This window comes from Ranitomeya imitator, chromosome 1 (genome assembly GCF_032444005.1).
Source record: "Ranitomeya imitator isolate aRanImi1 chromosome 1, aRanImi1.pri, whole genome shotgun sequence".
NCBI classification, from domain to species: Eukaryota; Metazoa; Chordata; class Amphibia; order Anura; family Dendrobatidae; genus Ranitomeya; species Ranitomeya imitator.
In genome coordinates this window covers 420,798,798-420,819,079 of record NC_091282.1, presented here as the reverse complement: position 1 = coordinate 420,819,079, position 20,282 = coordinate 420,798,798, and positions in this window count along the sequence as shown.

Sequence of the window (20,282 nt, the reverse complement as noted above, 5' to 3'; positions counted from 1 at the left end):
CAATATTCTTTAAAATATTCAAGATGCGACTCTGAAACCCGTGGTCGACCGACCCATCCTCATTTAAGTCAATCAACCACAAGTTTCAGAACCGCATCTTGAACACCCCAAAAAATACCAAAGTTCAAAATAGGTCTCCCCAGACCTAACAGAACAGCAGGGTTAACAGTTGTTGTGTCTGCTGCTAGAACTCTGTGTGGCATTGACCTGGTCTCTAATCTGAGCTGCTGTTAACCTGCGATTTCTGAGGCTGGTGACTTGGATAAACTTATCCTCAGAAGCAGAGGTGACTCTTGGTCTTCCTTTCCTGGGGCGGTCCTCATGTGAGCCAGTTTCTTTGTAGCGCTTGATGGTTTTTGCAACTGCACTTGGGGACACTTTCAAACTTTTCCCAATTTTTCAGACTGACTGACCTTCATTTATTAAAGTAATGATGGCCATTCGCTTTTCTTTACTTAGCTGCTTTTTTCTTGCCATAATACAAATTCTAATAGTCTATTCAGTAAGACTGTCAGCTGTGTATCCACCAGACTTCTGCTCAACACAACTGATGGTCCCAACCCCATTTAAAAGGCAAGAAATCCCACTTATTAAACCTGACAGGGCACAACTGTGAAGTGAAAACCATTTCCGGTGACTACCTCTTGAAGCTCATCAAGAGAAAGCCAAGAGTGTACAAAGCAGTCATCAAAGCAAAAGGTGGCTACTTTGAAGAACCTAGAATATAAGACATATTTTCAGTTGTTTCACACTTTTTTGTTAAGTATATAATTCCATATGTGTTAATTCATAGTTTTGATGCCTTCAGTGTGAATTTAGAATTTTCATAGTCATGAAAATACAGAAAAATCTTTAAATGAGAAGGTGTGTCCAAACTTTTGGTCTGTACTGTATTTTACTACACAAATGGTGTATATTTTACCTCAAGTATTATAGAGGACTTTTCTCTTCTCCTCTCATACAGTAAGTGTTTCAGAAACAAACAATTGTATACCCTATATTATAAAAATGATGAGGCACCTCTGTATTTTCTAGTAAAAATGTCTGGAGAAAATTGGAACCTATGTTTTTCCAGTTGGGAGGGTGTCCAATCACTGCTGACTCTGTAGGTATACGCCCCTTTGACAAAGGAACTTGCAAACTCCCAATTGACAATTTATTCATACATTTCTGCGAGGAATAACAGAGGAACAGCATATCACAATATGTTTTGGAATAGTTATTTCATAGGGCATACAATTAACTACTAGAATAGACAAACAATAAAGATTGGTCCACTTTAGAAGGAATCTCATACTGGAAATTTTATCTGATCTACAGGTAGGATTTTATAGAGCAGGAGGAGCTGATCAATTTTTTTATAGACATTTCCGTGATTAAAGTTTCAGTCAAACTTGTATCCTATTAATTGAAAACCCTGGTGTTTGAATACATATAAGTCCAGAGGGTGGTCCTGCTCAGTGATTGACAGTCTTCTAGTGTCGATCATTAGTAGAACTGTCCATTGGACCTGTATGCAGACAAACAACAGGGATTTCAATTAATAAAATACTTGTTATTAATTGTTGTGAGAATGGTGGAACATGGCTGGAATTCAGTTTCCGGAGGAACACGAGCAGGTAAAAGGAAGTGGTAGTTAGAGTCCTTTGAAGTAGCGATAGGAATAGTATGAACAATCCAGAGAGGAGTGGGAACAGTATGGGTAAGACAGTTCTTAGGAGCTGGAGACTGGAACTAGACTAAGGGCTAGACACAATACTCAAGCATTGAGTAAGAGTTCCATATGGCTTTAACCCCTTAACCCCGGAGGCATTTTCATTTTTGTGTTTTCATTTTTCACTCCCCTTCTTCTCTTGCCAGACCCATAACTTTTTTATTTTTCCATCAATATGGCCATGTGAGGGCTTGTATTTTGCAAGACGAGTTGTTTTTTTGAACGACATCATTGGTTTTACCATGTCGTCTACTAGAAAATGGGAAAAACATTCCAAGTGCGGTGAAATTGCAAAATAAGTGCAATCCCACTCTTGTTTTTTGCTTGGCTTTTTTGCTAGGTTCACTAAATGATAAAACTGACCTGCGATTATGATTCTCCAGATCATTGAGTTCATTTACACGAAACATGTCTAAGTTCTTTTTTATCTAAGTAGTGAAAAAAAATTCCCAACTTTGTTAAAATAAAAATTGTGCCTTTTTCCGATACCCGTTGCGTCTCCTTTTTCGTGATCTGGGGTTGGGTGAGAGCTTATTTTTTGCACGCAGAGCTGACGTTTTTAATGATATTTTGGTGAAAATACGATCTTTTGATCTGCCGTTATTGCATTTTAATGCACTGTCGCGATGACTAAAAAAACTTAATTCTGGTGTTTTTACTTTTTTCTCACTACGCCGTTTAGCGATCAGGTTAATCCTTCTTTTATATTGATAGATCAGGCGATTATAAATTCAGCGATGCCAAATATGTGTATGTTTGAGTTCTTTTATTGTTTTATTTTGAATGGGGCAAAAGGGAGTGATTTGAATTTTAATATATATACTAGCTGTACTACCCGGCTTTGCCCGGGTTAATAACTGCTGTTAGCAAAATAGAATGTGTTAACAAAAATTTATTCTGCACACGAAAGCTACAAAACAAATAGATCGAAATGTAATGATTAAAAGGCAAAATCTAAGCTAATAGAAGCATTTCACAACATATATTAGCTGTGTTATACTGAGAATGTCCTTTGTTGCCTATATTAACTAATCAAAGCTCAAATTAATTAACTGTAGCAAAATAGAAGCTGAGCTGTGATTGGTTGCTATTGGCAGCCTGATAAATCCCCAGCCAACAAGAAGCCCTCCCCCTGGCAGTATATATTAGCTCACACATACATATAATAGACAGGTCCTGTGACTGACAGCTGCCGTATTTCCTATATGGTACATTTGTGGCTCTTGTAGTTTGTCTGCTTATTAATCAGATTTTTATTTTTGAAGGATAATACCAGACTCGTGTGTGCTTTAGAGTGAGTTTCATGTGTCAAGTTGTATATGTTGAGTTGCGTGTGGTGACATGCATGTAGCGATTTTTGTGAGATGAGTTTTGTGTGGCGACATGCGTGTAGCAACTTTTGTGTGTCAAGTTGCATGTGACAGGCTAGTGTAGCAAGTTGTGTGCAGCAAGTTTTGCGCATGGAGAGTTTTGCGTGTGGCGAGTTTTATGTGCATTGCGTTTTGAGTATGAGCAAGTTTTGTGTGAGGCAACTTTTGCATGTGTTGCAACTTTTGTGCATGTGGCAATTTTTCCGCGTGTGCAAGTTTTGCGTGTGGCGAGTTTTCCATGAGGTGAGTTTTGCACATGTGGCTAGTTTTGCGTGAGCCTAGTTTTGCATGTGGAAAGTTTTGCATGTGGCAAATTTTGCGCGTGGCGAGTTTTGAATGGCAACTTTTGTGTTTCAACTTTTATGTGGCAAGGTTGGTATATGTGTGGTGAAATGTATGCTGAGGGTGGTATATGTGTTCAAGCACGTGGTAGTGTGTGGCGCATTTTGTGCGTGTGTTCATATCCTCGTGTGTGGTGAGTATCCCATGTTGGGGCCCCACCTTAGCAACTGTGCGGTATATACTCTTTGGCGCCATCGCTCTCTTTCTTTAAAGTCCCCCTTGTTCACATCTGGCAGCTGTCAATTTGCCTCCAACACTTTTCCTTTCACTTTTTCCCCATTATGTAGATAGAGGCAAAATTGTTTGGTGAATTGGAATGTGTGGGGTTAAAATTTCGCCTCACAACATAGCCTATGACGCTCTCGGGGTCCAGAAGTGAGACTGTGCAAAATTTTGTGGCTGTAGCTGCGACGGTGCAGATGCCAATCCTGGACACACACACACACACATTCAGCTTTATATATTAGACATTTTTTTATATTTTTAAAAACATTTTTTTTTAAACTTTTGTGATGCTTCAATAGTCTCCATGGGAGACTAGAAGCTTCCAAAACCCAATCAGCTGAATTACTCACTTGCTATGAGCACCGACCACTGGGCGGCGCTCACAGCAAGCTGGCAGTGACAACCGTAGAGATCTCCAGGAAACCTCAGGTTGTCATGCCAACCCACTGGTGACCCGCGATCACGTGATGGGGGTCACCAGTGGCCGGATTGCCGGCGCGATTGCCAGAAGCGCTTGTTAAATGCTGCTGTCAGTGTTTGGCAGCAGCATTTAACAGGTTAATAGCTGAAGGTGGATCGCAATTCCACCCATGACTGTTCCCGGCACATGTCAGCTGTTTACCGCCGGAGCCCATCAAAGGGAGGGAGTCCGACATCAGCGTAAATATGTCGGAAAGGGGTTAAAGATCCTATACGCCTATACCAATATGTAGTAGGTGTAATAATAATAATAATAATAATATTAGCAAATATTTCCAATTAGAAATGCAGTATAGTTTTTCTGAGTCACTATGTCTCTTTCCTCATGTGCAGGCATTGCAGGGCCACTGATTACCACCACTGATATAGTGACAATTAGTTAGCTAGTCGCTAGTGATTGTAACCATGGATACCTGAGGTCCTTCAATGCCTGCACATCAGAAAAGAGACAAAGCGAATCAGAAGAACTATACTACATTTCTAAATTGGAGGTATTTGCTAATATTATTATTATTATTACCCCTACTCTATACTGGGATATGATCTTGGAAATCAGGCTGCATGTACAATGTGACAAGTACTCTTTAAGTATAAGTTTAGCACTGCAACTGCAAACACGAGTATGGGATAGTGGCTGATTACTGTGATTGTCGTTCTGGTATATGTGAAGAACGTGAAGTTTATTATTCAGAATGTTATATGTTTCAATACTTGATGTTGCTAGCTAGGTTGTTCTTTCTTTCATGGACATATAGATAAACATGAGACTTTGGAGTATATGACAGTGTTCAGACATTACTGGCTAAATAGGGTCTTCTCTTATCTGTTACCGCAAAATAATGCTGTTATACTGTCTTTTTGGCCTTATAATGTACTGTATACAATATTAGGTTGGAACCCTGCTCTTACCAGAAGTTAATAGCAATAGAATAAAATCCTAATAATAATAATAATTATATGGCATGTAACATGTTACACGTGAAGTCTGAACAGTGAACAGTTAAAAAAATAGTAATGATTTAAACTACACAATAGTCAGTGTAGGCACATATCAAATATATAGATCCTACTGTTTTACCTTGTTGGTCTTGAAATCAAATTAACTTCAAATACCATAGAAATTCTGCTCATAATAAAGGGCATTAGATTAAATAAAGAAACCAACGTAACAGAATTGTAAGGCTGCAAATGGAAATAGCAGACGACACGGCTGACTGAGTGTTTATTGAACTCCAGCCCAGTTTTCTGTTGTTATTTCCAAACCTCATAAAATGTGTTTAGTTATAAATTGAACAGTGAATTTCCGGAAAATGTTTTTTTTTTTAATACTTATATTTACAATAATTATCTTGGTCTTCTTTTCGGATTTTTACCCAATCAGCCTGCAAGTATAAGTCTCCATGCTGTTGTGGCGTGTGACTGTGTTCACGTGGAAACCAGCACAGCATGACTCCATTTAATGGCCTGACTAGCTCATGTTTTCTTCATCTACCGCAGACCACAACTGTTCTACAATAGTTGTATAAAGAGATGACTGCGCTATTCTTTGCAGCATTCAAAATGTTCTTTTATTGCAATGATGTATTTGCATTTTTTATTAATATTGTAACTTTGTCTTTGTGGAGAGACTGGCGTTCAAATGAGCCAATTAGGCTACTTTCACACTAGCGTTAACTGCAATCCGTCACAATGCGTCGTTTTGCAGAAAAAACGCATCCTGCAAAAGTGCTTGCAGGATGCGTTTTTTCCCCATAGACTTGTATTGACGACGCATTGCGACGAATTGCCACACTTCGCATCCGTCGTGCAACGGATGCGTCGTGCTTTGGCGGACCGTCGGGAGCAAAAAACGCTACATGTAACGTTTTTTGCTCCTGACGGACCGCTTTTTCCGACCGCGCATGCGTGGCCGGAACTCCGCCCCCACCTCCCCGCACCTCACAATGGGGCAGCGGGTGCGCGGGAGAAATGCATCCGCTGCCTCCGTTGTGCAGTGCGTTAAACGCTAGCGTCGGAATCTCTGCTCGACGCATTGCGACGGGGAGATTCCGACGCTAGTGTGAAAGTAGCCTTACTAATGAAAATACGTCTCTTTTATGAGCAGTCTTTTTTATTATTATTTTATATTTATCATGTTTTCAGGTCCAAGTCCAACTGATCAGACACAGAATACAGCACAGAGCGTTTCAGCAGAGCGATGTAAGCAGGAAGTGGAGATGTTTCATTTTATTCTGGAAATGTGATTGTATGCCAATTATCTACCGTCATCAAATAAGTGTGAGAAAGGAATAGTAGAAAATGTAAATTGTGCAATGTAGAGAGCACTCAGTTGGGTTTTTGTCAATTCAAGCCCTTGTGCACACATTCATAGCACAGATAATGCTCGGAGAAATATATGGGTCCATAGTAAATCTCTGTATGGCTGATGAAAATTGTATTTCAACATTATGGTTGTAAAACCTAGAAGCATTGCTTCTATTCGAGAGAACCTGGCTCCATAATACAGAACCATGTGGTAATGAGAAAATAACATATGGATAGCTCATGCGCACAAGGCTTAATATTAGGAATAATACTTCCATTTTGGCTAATAATATATAATTTCTGTTTCCTGACATATATGAAATCTTAAAATTGTAGCCAAGAATAAGATTTATTTTTTTCAAATTAGCCATGTAGCATTATATGTCAAAAAACTTTAAAACCATAGCAAAACAATCCATGATGATTGTAACAAAAGAGGGGATCAGGCTTCAATCACACTTGGCTCTTGGTTGTATAGTGAGAAAGTGTATATATCTGTGTAATGTATACAGTTATCTACAGTGGCGTAGGAAGGGGGGTGCGGGGGGGGGCGGGCCGCCCCGGGCGGCACAATGTGGGGGCGGCTATCAGCACGGCTGCGCGCACTCATTCTCTGCTCCTTCCTCCCAGCATTATGAGGACTGGAGCAGAGCGCTGGCAGTGCGTGTGGCCGTGCAGAGTTGCTGGCTGCAGTGTAGCAGGGGCACACAGTCACACACGCTGTGACTCACCCCCGCACCTGCAGTCAGCAGCAGAAGCTCCGATCCCGCCCCTCCAGCAGCGTCACAGCTCTCACAATGTGAAGAGCCATGGAGGGGCGGGGCTAAATGTCAGGGGCGGAGCCACGGACAAGCAGGAAGAAGAGGCAGAAGGAAATATGAAAATCAGAGCGGGAGACAGAAAAGATGTGAGAACAGAGACAGAAAATAACAGAGAGGCAAGACACAGGTGAGAAGTATATATGTATATATATATATATATATATTACATCATTGTCTAAGGGTCATACTTCCGTCTTTCTGTCTGTCCTTCTGTCTTTCTTTCTTTCACGGATATTCATTGGTCGCGGCCTCTGTCTGTCGTCGCTGATTGGTCTCGGCAGCTGCCTGTCATGGCTGCCGCGACCAATCAGCGACGGGCACAGTCCGATTAGTCCCTCCGCTGCAGTCAGTGCCCGGCGCCTGCTCTATACTCCCCACAATCAGCGCCCGCTCCATAATCCCCTCCAGTCACCACTCACACAGGGTTAATAGCAGCGGTAACGGGCCGCGGTGTAACGCACTCCGTTACCGCTGCTATTAACCCTGTGTGTCCCCAACTATTTACTATTGATGCTGCCTATGCAGCATCAATAGTAAAAATATGTCATGTTAAAAATAATAAAAAAATGAAAAAACCTGCTATACTCACCCTCCATCACCTTTCCCGCTCCTCGCAACGCTCCAGTGCCCGCTCCATGCAAGCGGCAGCTTCCGGTGCCAAGGATGGTATGTGAGAAGGACCTGCTATGACGTCACGGTCATGTGACCGCAACGTCATCACAGGTCCTGCGCTCATACCAACCCTGGGACTGGAAGCTGCCTCGTGCGATACAGGGCCAGAATTCATCGGAGGGTGAGTATATGTTTATTTTTTATTTTAAGTCTGTATACTACATGGCTCTGTGCTGTATACTCCATCACTGGGCAATATACTACGTGGCTGGGCAATATACTACGTGACTGGGCAATATACTACGTGGCTGGGCAATATACTACGTGGCTGGGCAATATACTACATGGCTGTGTTATATACTACGTGGCTGGGCAATATGCTACGTGGGCTGTGCAATATACTACATGGCTGTGTTATATACTACGTGGCTGTGTTATATACTACGTGGCTGTGCTATACGCTATGTGGGCTGTGCTATATACTGCGTGGGCTGTGTTATACACTACGTGGCTGTGCTATATGCTACGTGGGCTGTGTTATATGCTATGTGGCTATGCTATATTTCTCTGCTGTATCTGCATCATGAATCATGCTATGTGTTAAAGGGGGGGCCCACTGAGACTCTTTCGCCCGGGGCCCTCTAAAACCGCGGCCGGCGCTGCAGCTGTTTAACGCTATTGACGTGCGGGCCCGCGCCCGTACGTCAATAGTTAACAACAGCCACCAGCCATTTGGAGGCTGGCAGCTGAAGTCGGCCGCAGCGCACACGTCGACGGCTTCTGACGTCATTGTCAGTCGCCGGCGAGTGCACGCTTCAGCTGCGTGGAGAGAGCAGGAGCGCGGTCAGGTAAGCAGAACTTGTTTTTTTTTTTTGCAGACCCTATCATGTGTGTTGCCCTATTTTTGGTAACCTTTGTGTGTATTGAGCCGAGGGGGGGGCGCCAAACTCGGGAGCAGCCCCGGGCGGCAAAAGCTCTAGCTACGCCCCTGGTTATCTAATGCATGTCTGTGTGCAATGTGTATCTGTGTATGTGTAATATGCATATAGAAAAAATGTATATCTTGGTACTGTGTTAGCTAGTAGATAGAAAAATATTTAGAATTGAGAGTCGTCAGTGGTTGATACCTTTTAATGGCTAAGGCTACTTTCACACTGGCGTTTCTTTGAATACGTCGCAATGCGTCATTTAGGGGAAAAAACGCATCCTGCAAAGTTGTTTGCAGGATGCGTTTTTGCCCCATAGAGTAACATTACCGACAGTTGCGCCGTGTTGTGGCAGACCGCCGGGAGCAAAAAATGTTAAACGTAATGTTTTTTGCTGCCGACGGACTGCTTTTTCCGACCACGCATGCGCGGTCAAACTCCGCCCCCACCTCCCCGCACCTCACAATGGGGCAGCGGATGTGCCGGAGAAATGCATCTGCTGCACCCGTTGTGCGGCGCATCAAACGCTAGCGTCGGAATCTCGGCCCGACGCAATGCGACGGGCCGAATCCGACGCTAGTGTGAAAGTAGTCTAACTAAAAAGATGGTAACAAATTGCAAGCTTTCGAGACTACTCAGGTCTCTTCATCAGGCTGCCCAATGAAGGGACCTGAGTAGTCTCAAAAGCTTGCAATTTGTTACCATCTTTTCAGTTAGCCATTAAAAGTTATCAACCACTGAGGACTCTCAATTCTAAATATTCTAAATATTTGTGTAATATGCAGGAATGTGTGTAATGTGCCTATGTGGTTAATGTATCTACAGTGGAGTTCAGCAAAAAGATGTGCAGGACAAGGTTCAGCAACCAAGACGATCAATGCCTGTGAACCTCTTCATGCCTGGCAGTGTTAACAACCCCTGTAGCGATTCCACCCCTCAGTGCTGAGCTGTCTGTGCAGTGATTGACAGGTCAGTTGGCCAGGGGCATGCTGAGCTGTCTGTGTTTTGATTGACAGCTCAGTTGGCAGGTCTGGTGCAGGGGCGTGCTGAACTGTCTGTGTTTTCATTGCCAGATCGTTTGTCCAATCTGAGACTGGGAGGTGCTAGGCTGAGCTCTCCTCAGGTGCTCCCTGTTCCCATTATGTCTCAGCTATTTAACGGAGCTGGCAGTCCCAGATTGCTGTCAGCCGTAGCTTCAGCAAAGTGTGGTTTGTTTACTCTGTGCCTTGTATTTTTCTTATTGCTCTATGGCTGCCTTACCTTGGACCTCATTCTGACCATCCACCAGTTTAATCCCTTTGCTCTGTTCCATAATCCTCCTTGTATCTTGTGTCATTATTCAGTTCGGAGTTTGTTGTCTGCTGTTCCCTCTCTGGACTGGTCATGCAGGAGCCCCTCAGCCTCATTTTGGAGCTGGCTGGGCTTTTTAAGTCCTCTGTAGTCTGCTGGTCGGCGTCAGTGATAGTTCATGCTTCCTGGCTAGCGCAGCTGACCCATATACCCTGGTGTTCCTTCTGCCTCTGACTTCCCTTATTTGTATTCGACCCGTTCCCTACAGTGTATGACTCGGCCTGATCTCTGACCCCGCCTCGCCGTCTGCAAATATACTTCAAAACTGATAATTCGACACTACCAGTCTAATAGTACCTAAGAACCTTTCATCACATATTGCCCTCATTTAGGAATTCTGTGGCATCTACTGCTTTATAAAATATAACAATGTAGGAGTAGAATAGCTCTTCGTGGAGCAATGAAACTTAGCTTAGATATTGATTCATACATTGAAAGAGTAAAGTGTACACATACCAAAATTGCAGTGGATTTTGCCTGTAGATTTATGTAGGTAATATCCACAGAGTATTACAGTAACATACATGTACATGTGGATGAGGAATATTGACATTTACAAATATGCTATGTGGCCTTCTTTTTCTATAGAGCTTCTTCCATTTGGACATATTGTGATGGCTGCACCTGATCAGCAACTGCTAAATGGTTGTAGACACTGGATGGCCTGATGAGGAGCAAAGAGGAGAGGTGCTGATCTGGTAGGGAAGTTTCAGTATTTTTATTTATTACCCTACCTTTGCCCATTTCTATTAGTTTTTAACCCCTTCACGACCTTTGATGTATTTTGACGTCAAAGATCGTGTCCCTGCTTTTAATCTGGGCTCACACATAGAGCCCATATCTTTCCCAGCACATGATGGCTAATTTAATCATCCATCATGTGCCTTTAACAGCCATGAGTGGAGCGGTGCTCTGCCCACAGCAATTAAAAAGTTAAATCCCTCTGTCAATTACTGACAATGGGATTAAACACACGCCATTCAGAAAAGCGTCATTCATCCATCGGTGCACAAGTCATGTGGCCGGCGTTCATAGGATATCTTGATTTCTACAATACATAGCAGTGCTGATGCACTTCAATATATAGCACAAGTGATCAGAGGATTACAGCTTCAGCTCCCCTAAAGAGACTATTCAATACAGTAAAAAGTGAGAAAAAAGTTTTCAAAAATATGAAAAAAATAAAAAAACACAAGTTCAAATCAGCCCCCTTTTGCTGCATTTCTAAAGGTCCAATCTATCAAAATATAAAATAATTTAATCTGATGGGTAAACAGCTTAACCAGAAGAAAATCAAAACGCTAGAATTACATTTTTTGGCAGCTGTAATGTTGCAATAAAATGCAATGAGAGATTATCAAAACATTGTATCTACCCCAAAATAATACCAATAAAAACATCACCTCAGGGCACAAAAATTAAGCCCTCACCCAGCCCCAGATCCCGAAAAATGAAAACATTATGGGTCTTGGAAAATGGCAACGTAAGAAAAAAAGTCTTACAAATTTCAGACTTTTTTTACACCTCTTAAACTATACATGTTTTTATCTGCATACCCATACTGACCTGGAGGATCATATCACCCAGTCAGCTTTACCATATAGTGAACATGGTAAATAAAAAAAAGAGAAACTATTGTGGAATTGCACTTTTTTATCATTTCAATACACTCAGATTTTTTTCCCGCTGTCCAGTGCATCACAAGAAGGGGGCTGTAGGAACGGAGTTAAGGAAAGCCCCCCATGACTGCGTTGCCAAGGGAACGCAGGGGAGCAATTTTTAAATATTAATGCAGGGAGAAGGGATTGGTTCAGGGGATGGGGAGGAGTAGAGGGGTGGTCTAGTGGGGGGGGCGGGTCATGGGAAAAGTGCGGGAAAGGGGCCATTACTGCTGGAATATCTGACCTGAGAAGACGTGCAGGATGGCCTCCGTCGACGAAATCCTGGGGCAGCTGCGGGAGATGGCGAGGTCGCGGCGGGGAGGCTGGCTGGAGGACCAGCTGGCGTCGTTGCTGGGCAGTCCGGGAGCCCAGGGGACCAGATCCAGGAGGACCCGTCCTCCAGAGCGACTGTCGCCGGAGATCGGAGGGCGTGGCAACCGCCGGCCACGGAGCTCATCTCGGGACCCTGCGGAGCGTGCGGGCCGGCGGTCACCTACTTCCTCCGGCCCGTCCTCCAGCAGGCATCCACAGGCCGGCGTTGCGGGCGCTGGACGGCGGTCGGGAGCAGCGGCGTCGCAGGCCCAGAGAGGAGCACAGGCCGCACCGGAAGTGCCTGGAGGACTTCCGGGTCGCGGCTCCAATATGGCGGCGCCCAGCAGGAGCGGTACCCGGCGAGCAGCGGCGGTGTCTGCGGCGCCGGCGACGTCACCGGCGACGAGGAGCAGAACGCAGGGAGCGGTGGAACAAGTGAGCAGCAGTGGAGTGGCGGCGGGTACCTCGGGGTTTGGATCACCCCGGGTGCCTGGCAGAGGCGGCGCGGCAAGAGGCAGAGCGACGGGCAGGCGCACCTCAACCCCACAGCCTGGCCCAGCACGGCGGGGAAGAACGTTGGCAGCTGCTGGGGCTCGTGGGAGAGCCCAGCAAGAAGACAGGTCCGGAGTCGGGCTGGCGGCGGCCAGGTCCAGGTCACCCAGAAGGTCCAGGGAAAGTTCCAGTTCTCCTGCTCCGGTCCCCCCTGGTGACGTGGAGGCCAGGGGCGTGGGCCTGGAGCAAAACAGTGGCGCAGAGGATTCCGGTTCCAGGAGCGACCCGCGGGAGTTCGGTGATCGCACGGCTGGCGGGGACACAGCACCCGCGCAGCTTGGTGAGTATGAAAATGATTCTGTTGCGGGGTGGGATAGGGGTGCTCGGGTTGGGGATAGTTGGTATGGTGGGGTCGATTTGGCGGGGAGTGGGGGGCCCAGCACCGCGGGGGTCCCGGGGGTCAGAGTGCTTTTGGCGGGTATGTCCCAGATTTTGAGGAGATTGGATGGGGAGGGCCGGGATAGTGTGTGGTCGTCTCCGTTAGGGGCTTGGTTGCCGGTTTCTGGTACGGGTTCGGGAGTGGGAGTCGGGTCCGGTAGGGCGAGTGGTGTTGAACAGGCGTCATCGGCGGGGGTGTCGGTGTCGGTACAGACTGACAAGGAAAAAGGGGATAGAATCAAGTTGGATGATAGAGCAAAGGGGAGGTTTATGTGTGTTTTGAGGGGCCGTTGGGGGCTCATTTAAAGAAAGAGGTTAAGGAAAAAATATGGAAGGACGAATATGTAGAGATTTTTTCCCTGTTGCCCCTGGAGAAGTTTAATCTGGATAAGGGTAAGAAAGAGGATAGTAAAAAGGAGGAGGAGGAGAAGAGGCGTTGGCGATTGATACCGCAGACGTTTGCGAATTGGCAACAGGCGTTTTTTATTTTGGCAGGAGTTATAGGCGAGAAGTTTCCGGAGAACTGTACAGGTTTGTTCTGCTATGTCGATGCGATAGGGGAAGCATACAGGGCGTATAGGGGCCAGGCGTGGTTACGCTATGACGAGCAGTTTCGGCAAAGGAAGGCGATTAGACCCGAGATAAAGTGGGAACAAAAAGACATAGGTTTGTGGTTGAAGGTGATGGCTCCGACGAGGTTTGGGCAGTCCTTTCTTGGGGGTGGAGGGAGTAGCGGTCAGCAGTCAGGACAAGGAAGTGGAGGACAGGGGTCACAAGGGGCTAAGGACAAAACAGGGACGTGTTGGCAGTTCAATGATGGCCAATGCAAATATGGCAGCACATGCAAGTTCAAGCATGTCTGTTCCCACTGTGGAGGGGCCTCACATGGAGTTGCCAAGTGTTTTAAAGAAGCGAGGGGTAAACCAGGAGTGGGAGGCGGTCATGGGGGTGACACCGGTGAAGGTTCTAAGGATGGCCCCTTATCTAAGTAGGTATCCGGATAGGGAAAAGGCTAGGTTGTTGTGGGATGGTTTTTCTGAGGGTTTTAGAATTCCTCATCCGGCTCATGCTATCCCCTTTTCAAAAAAGAACCTGAGGTCGGCTAACCTGCAGCCGGATGTGGTTACGGCAAAATTGGCAAAGGAGGTTGAGCTGGGGCGCATGGCGGGGCCGTTTAGTGATTTACCTGTAGAGGGGGTGGTTGTTTCGCCGCTTGGGGTTGTCCCTAAAAAAGAGCCCAACAAGTTTCGCCTTATTCAGCATTTGTCTTATCCGAAGGGCCAGTCAGTTAATGACGGGATAGCGGATGATCTCTGCTCTGTGGTTTATACCTCTTTTGATGCTGCGGTGCAATGGGTGCGTAGGTATGGCACAGGTGCGCTAATGCCTAAGACAGATGTTGAATCGGCTTTTCGTCTGCTTCCGGTTCACCCCGATAGTATCCCGCTATTGGGACGTTTTTGGAATGGGGGGTTCTATTTGGATAGGTGTTTGCCGATGGGTTGTTCGATTTCCTGCTCGCTGTTTGAAGCCTTTAGTACTTTTCTGGAGTGGGTCGTTCGGGATGTTTCTCAGGTTCCGTCGGTTATTCATTACTTAGACGATTTTTTGTTTGTTGGCCCCCCGGATTCTTTGTTGTGTGGTAATTTGTTGGCTACGATGGAGTGGGTAGCAGGTCAGTTTGGGGTACCCTTAGCGCGTGATAAAACGGAGGGACCTGTCACGGTGTTGAGTTTTTTAGGAATTCTCATAGATTCAGAGAAGATGGAGTGTCGCTTGCCTGAGGAGAAGCTCTTGGCCTTATGGCAAGAGGTAATGAGATGCGAGAAGCTGCGCAAGGTTATGTTGAAAGAGCTTCAGTCACTGTTGGGGCGGTTGAACTTTGCGTGCCGTATTATGCCGATGGGCAGAATATTTTGTAGGAGATTGTCGAGAGCGACGGCCGGAGTGCGGTCTGCGCATCATTTTGTATGCTTGAACAAAGAACACAGGGAGGATTTGGCGGTTTGGAGGCGTTTTTTGGACAACTATAATGGTAGGGCCCTGATCCAACAGGAGGATTTGAACGATTTTGATTGTGAAATTTTTATGGACGCGGCTGGTAGTGTTGGATACGGGGCTTATTGTGCTGGAAAGTGGAGCGTTCGGGGTTGGCCGGATTGGTGGCGCGAAGCGGGGTTTACAAAAAATTTAGCGTTGTTGGAGTTGTTTCCAATTGTGGTTTCGGTGTTCATTTGGGGCAGTACTTTTAAGGATAGGCGGATACGTTTCCATTGCGACAATTCGAGTGTGGTGTCGGTGATCAATAGTCTGTCTTCTTCATCCCCTCCGGTAATTAAATTGGTTCGGGAGTTAGTTTTGCGGTGCTTGGAGTTGAATACATGGATTTCAGCTGTACATGTTCCCGGCGTGCAAAACTCTATAGCCGATGCTCTGTCTCGTTTTCAGTGGGAACGTTTTCGGGAGTTGGCTCCAGAAGCGGAAGATGCAGGAACGACATGCCCTTTTCATTTGTGGCAGATTGTTGCGGACGAGGAGGTCTGCTGATACAGTCATCAGTGTCTGGAAGGACGTGGTCAGGTTATGAGGCGTCATGGCATTTGTGGAAAGGGTGGTTGGAACAGTTGGGTTCAGTCGAATCGGATGGTGACAGGGTGATGGCGTTGTTGCTTTTAATTGGATCGGCGGAGGAATGGGGTTGGTCCGTGTCGAAATTGAATAAATTTATAGCTGGTGTTGCTTTTGGTTTTAAGCTCCAGGGTTCTGTTGATGTTACTAAGGATTTCTTGATTCGGCAGGCATTAAAAGGTTTTAGAAGGGGTTTTTCAACTTGCGATACTCGGCGGCCCATATCTTTCGGGATGTTGGAGCGTTTGGGGGTAGCTTTGGGGGAAGTTTGTAGTTCTGATTATGAGGCTGTTCTGTTTCGACTGGTGTTTTCGCTAGCCTTTTTCGGGGCCTTGAGAATAGGGGAGCTGGTTTCCCCTAGCAGGTTCACAGCTGGGGGTTTGTTGGCGGAGGATATTGAATTTTGGTCAGGTGGGGTTGCTTTTTGGATTCGGCGGTCGAAGACTGATCAGTTGGGAAAAGGAAGGCGTGTGGTTTTAGGAAAAGTGATTGAGGGGGCGATGTGCCCTCATATGTGTTTGGAAGATTATTGGGGTTTGGATCCAGATAGGTCTGGCCCACTTTTGCGGCACCGTCAGGGTGAATTTTTATCGCGGTTCCAGTTCACGGCAGTTTTGAGACAAGCGTTGACAATTTTAGGCCTGGATCCGTTGTCATTTGGGACGCATTCATTTCGAATTGGGGCAGCATCTGAGGCTGCTGGTTTGGGGCTGGGTCCGGAGGTTATTCGTCGTATTGGCAGGTGGTCGTCGAATCGTTATTTATCTTATGTGCGTAATTGATTTGTTACTTGTTTAGTGGGGGTATTAATCATCATTGTATTTTGCAGGACGGACCCCACTTCTGGCGTGGATTTTCGGACATTCTTTCGTGCATTGGGGGGCGATTCGTGCCGATGTTAGACAAGATGGTAGGCAATTGGGATTTCAGAGGGAGGCGGTGGTGGTCCGTTGGTTGGGTTTTCGGGGCATGTCATGGCGCGGGTTTTTGACCGAATTTTCCCGATCGGTTAGTTTGGATCGTTCCCCGGATATCGTTGTTGTACATTTGGGTGGTAACGATTTGGGGTCTAAGCCGGTGAGAGAATTAATTCGAGATATACGGTATGATCTTTTGCGATTGTGGGTATCCTTTCCAGGGATGGTTACGGTGTGGTCCGACATTGTGCCCAGGAAAACGTGGAGGGCAGCTCGCTCTATGAAGGGTATCAATAGGGCCCGGGTTAAGCTAAATAGGGCTGTGGCGAGTTTTGTTTCTCGTAACGGGGGGATGGCGGTTCGCCACTTTGAGTTGGAAGCTGGTGTTGGAAATTACTGGAGGAGCGATGGCGTTTATTTGAACGATATTGGTTTGGATTTGTGGATGTTGGCAATACAAGAAGGGGTGGAAAGGGCCATGGCGGTGGTGGGGCACTCGCGAGCCTGAGGTGTTCAGTGCTGCTCGTGGTTGGCGGGGGGCGGGGTTCTTGGAGTTGGTTTCATGGGGCTGATCTGGCTTTGGTTTACTGGCTCTGGACGGGGATTTGACCTCGGGAGCTTTGGGGTTGGTTTGCCCAGTAAACGGGTTACATGGTGCCCTCGAGCTGGTGGTTACGGCTGAGGGTAAAGAAGGGGTTTTCCATGTTGGTTTTGGGCTTTGCCTATTAGGTGCCAGATTTATTAGCTCCAAGAACCCTCCCCTCAAGTTTTATACAAATGTGTAAATGGTTGTTATGTTTGTTATTTAATAAAATGGCCGCTGTGGCCAAATTATCCAAAAGAAATTAATTGTTGTGTTTTAATTTAAGGGGCATTAATTAGTTCTGGGGGGTATAAGGATCAATGTGGTAAGAGAGGCCTGGTATCTCGGAGGTCCCATCTTGGAATACGCAGTCAAGAAGGGGGCTGTAGGAACGGAGTTAAGGTAAGCCCCCCATGACTGCGTTGCCAAGGGAACACAGGGGAGCAATTTTTAAATATTAATGCAGGGAGAAGGGAATGGATCAGGGGATGGGGAGGAGTAGAGGGGTGGTCTAGTGGGGGGGGCAGGTCATGGGAAAAGTGCGGGAAAGGGGCCATTACTGCTGGAATATCTGACCTGAGAAGCCCACCCACCCTCCCTTGTTTTGGTCCGTAATGAGGGAATAGTTGGGGATTTAGGTGTTAAATTTGTTTTTTGTAAGGGTTGATATTGCATTGTTGTCACAGTGGCTGGTTGGCGGGGGCGGGGTTCTTGGAGTTGGTTTCATGGGGCTGATCTGGCTTTGGTTTACTGGCTCTGGACGGGGATTTGACCTCGGGAGCTTTGGGGTTGGTTTGCCCGGTAAACGGGTTACATGGTGCCCTCGAGCTGGTGGGTACGGCTGAGGGTAAAGAAGGGGTTTTCCATGTTGGTTTTGGGCTTTGCCTATTAGGTGCCAGATTTATTAGCTCCAAGAACCCTCCCCTCAAGTTTTATACAAATGTATAAATGGTTGTTATGTTTGTTATTTAATAAATTGGCCGCTGTGGCCAAATTATCCAAAAGAAATTAATTGTTGTGTTTTAATTTAAGGGGCATTAATTAGTTCTGGGGGGTATAAGGATCAATGTGGTAAGAGAGGCCTGGTATCTCGGAGGTCCCATCTTGGAATACGCAGTCATGATAAATTGAATGGTGCCATTCAAAAATACAGCTCATCCCGCAAAAAAAACAAGCCCTCATATAGCTATGGAGAAAAAAGTTATGGCTCTTGGAATAAGGGGAGGAAAAAAATAAAGAGCAAAAATGGAAAACTGCAAGGCTATGATTTGGTTAATATAGGGAGAAACCTCTTTAAGGCCGGTTTCACACGTTAGTGGCTCCGGTACGTGAGGTGACAGTTTCCTCACGTACCGGAGCCACTGACACACATAGCCGCATTAAAATCAATGCATCTGTGCAGATGTCATTGATTTTTTGCGGACCGTGTCTCCGTGTGCCAAACACGGAGACATGTCAGTGTTCGTGGGAGCGCACGTATTACACAGACCCATTAAAGTCAATGGGTCCGTGTAAAACACGTACCGCACACGGACGTTGTCCGTGTGTAGACCGTGTGCCGTGCAGGAGATAGCGCTCCAGTAAGCGCTGTCCCCCCCACTGGTGCTGAAGCCGCGATTCATATCTTCTGTGCAGCAGCGTTTGCTGTAAAGAAGATATGAATAATCCATTTTTTTGTGGTTTTTCATGTATAAAATAAAGGTCCATGTCCCCACCCCCTGTGCGCCCCCCCCCGCTGTTCTGAAAATACTCACCCAGCTCCCTCGTTGGCTGTCGCTGCTTCCTGTCCTGGCCGCACCTTCTTCTGTATGCGGTCACGTGGGGCCACCGATTACAGTCATGAATATGCAGCTCCACCTCCCATAGGGGTGGAGGCACATATTCATTACTGTAAATGAGCGGCCCCACGTGACCGCATACAGGAGAAGGTGCGGCCAGGACAGGAAGCAGCGACAGCCAACGAGGGAGCTGGGTGAGTATTTTCAGAACAGCGGGGGGGGGGGGGGCGCACAGGAGGTGGGGACATGGACCTTTATTTTATACACGAAAAACCACAAAAAATGGATTATTCATATCTTCTTTACAGCAAACGCTGCTGCACAGAAGATATGAATCGCGGCTTCAGCACGATGCAGGGGACAGTGCTAAACTTTAGCGCTGTCTCCTGCACGGTGCGTGTGGTACCCAGTGGGCACACGGGCGGCACACATGTGCCGCTCGTGTGCCACACTGATGTGCCACAAACGCAGGGGCACACGGACACGGATAATTCCGGTACCGATTTTTCCGGTACCGGAATTATCTGGACGTGTGGGACTGCCCTAAGTATACCAAAGATATTACAACATATTTATTGTAGATATCGTTGAATTTGCTTTAACACACTTTCATAACAAAAGTGAAAATTTTATGAAGACTTGAAAATATTTATAGACAAAGTACAATCAAAGAACATTGTTCAGTGTTATCAATAAAGCTTAGCACCTTTTCGTTATAACTTGGCTTGCTGGTAATTATGTTGCTAGCGATCTTGCTTAAAAAACTAAGTATCAATTGTGGCTCAAAAGGCATAATTCCACCAAGCTGAAGTGCAGACCATTATATGTTTAGCAGCATAATGTCCTTGATTGACTGCCTTATCACATCTGTGTAGTTTGTGTTCTTGGCTGTGCTCTGACAGTTTACTCATAAAACGCTGATAATTTATAGGTCAGTGATGTTTTCTTCAGTTTAGGGACAAGTAAAAAAAAATTCAGTTAGCAGGAACAACCAGATCTTCAGTCTTTGTAAAATTAATTGAAACAAACCCAAGATTTTTTCTTTAATTGACAATATTATTTTAGCATTAGTATGTTCAGTATCAGCACGGCGACAGTTCTATGTCCAGTGAGTGCCTATATGTGTACAGCCATCTATATTTTGAGCTCTAATAATAATAAGTTTTGATGCCCCATAAACTATGAGGGCTCTTTCACATGTCCTGATATTTCCGTGTACTGAAAAAAACAGTACCGGAGATATCGGTGTCTGTGTGTCCATGTGTCCATGTGTACATGTGTTTCATACATGTGGCATATGTGTGGCAGCCATTTGCACACCCATGTGGC